Below are 2,116 nucleotides of genomic sequence, written 5' to 3'. Positions count from 1 at the left end.
GGAATGCCTTGAGCAAAAAAACATATGCCCAGTTCTGTGGTAATTCTGCTGTGATGAGTGTACAGGATTTCTTGCACACACCCAACAGCAGACTTTACTTCAGTAATGACCAGTTTTGCTTTTACTGTGGAGCCCAGGAAGCTCCTAGTCATTTAAAACTGCAGAAACAGTGTGGGATCAAATAAAGCAGTCACTTTTTTTACAGGTCTGTTTTTCCCTTGCAGTCAAGAGTGCCATTTAGACACTGATTCTTCCTCTATGGTATAGCTAAAACTCAGCTGTAGAGACAGGACACACTTTCTCACTGACTTTCTATAGAGGTCTGCAGCACTGACCAGGCCATTTAATCTCTTGGATACTTTATATATTGCAGAGATTTTCATAGAATCGTAGAATGGTTTGGGTTAGAAGGGACCTGAAAAATCATCTAGTCCCAACCTTCCTAATGTGGCCAGGGACACTAGACCAGGTTGCTCAAAGCCCTGTCCAACCTGGCCTTGAACACTTCCACAGCTGATCTGGGCAACTTCAAAGAGCAGTGGAATTCCTACATGGTACCTGGCTAAAAGCTGGTATGTGCTTTAGACTGCATACAGGAGGATTTATTTCAGCTACTAGCAAATTACAGTAGTCGTTTTGTCATTAAAGCACTGTACTAGCAGTTGCGTAAAACCATACTAAATTCTTGCAAGTGGTCACCCTGCGAAAAACATCGTGCCTACCCAGAGGTATTTGTGCTGCATGCCAAATGGGAGAGGACAGGACAGCCTCGATGTATACAAGGCATTTTTCTGTGCTGGCTGTGGAACATTAATTAGAGCTGGAGTGGCTTCAAATCAGTTCTCTGACCTCTAATCCTGTGGTCATTTAGTCCTGCTCTGGTTTCTCATCTTGGGAGCTTTCTCAGCTCATATAAAAGGAGCCAACAGGCTGCAAACAGCCTACAAAGAATTGATGACAGCAAGGCATTATGCAAACACTGATATACTCTTGCTAGTTTATCCACCTAGGCTTTTGGGACCCAGCAGAAGAGATGGGAGGACATTACAGGAGGTGATTGTTCAGGTTTTGAAAGATGCTCCTGTGCCACCATACTGGCCAATTAAGTTAGCCAGTTCTTTGTTCTACTCATTGTCCAAAGTTACACTGATGTGTAAGGGAGAATCTGACTCAGTCCCTTGTAGCTGCAGAGACAACAACCTGGATCATGCACGAGTAGAAGAAATATGCTTCTGATTGTCATCATCATCAATTCTATAAACAACTGTGAGAACAGGCTTTCAGCTTCTAGAGGCATAGTTTCCATTTTTGGAGCTATCTTCATTTTCCTACTGAAAACACAGAATCAGAAGCCCACATTCATAAAGGTGATGGCTCAGCATCATGAAAAATGTCTGTACACTTTTCACAACAAAGCTAGTGTTTGCTGCTTTTAAAAATAGTTCTCTAACCTGTACATCCAAGAATGTCCACAAAGAAATTTAATAAGCACACATCAAATACTTTCAAACTTCAGAAGTTTATTGCCCAGAATAGCTCACATGGTGCAGTCGGATTTCTTTTTTTTTGGTTACATGGAAATTAAGCAAAACAGTAGAAAACATATATAGGTAACAGTAAAACAAAAGCCCAGCCTAATAATAGCCCTTTATATCCACCTAGTTATACTTAAGAAAATGGTTAGCCAAACATAAAGAAGCAGAGCATCTGAGAGTTTCATGTTTACGGTATAGATTCTAACCCAATATTAAGGGCATTTTCTGTCCATATTGTTATTTTTTTTTTATTCATAATAGCAAATTTTAAAAGGTCTAAGTGGAAAAAATTAACTACTGCCAAGACTTTGAAACCTCAGTTATCACTTTATGGGTTGACATATGGGTTGACAGGTAACAGAAGGCACATGATACAGTATTTAAAATATACAGAGACCTATTAAAATCCAAACACTAAAAGGAAATGAGAACTAAACCTCAAAATTCACAAAGATGACTAATCTATATTCTATAGGTTTGCATTCAAGCATTTTACAGCTTTTTCAGAAGAGAAGTATAACACACCCAGAAAGACTTCCAAGGCTTTGCTTTGGCTTACTTTGTTGTTTATTTTCTTTAGG

The sequence above is a fragment of the Acanthisitta chloris genome, unplaced genomic scaffold (assembly GCF_000695815.1).
Source record: "Acanthisitta chloris isolate BGI_N310 unplaced genomic scaffold, ASM69581v1 scaffold3929, whole genome shotgun sequence".
In the NCBI taxonomy this organism is placed as follows: domain Eukaryota; kingdom Metazoa; phylum Chordata; class Aves; order Passeriformes; family Acanthisittidae; genus Acanthisitta; species Acanthisitta chloris.
This window is presented reverse-complemented; position numbering follows the sequence as displayed.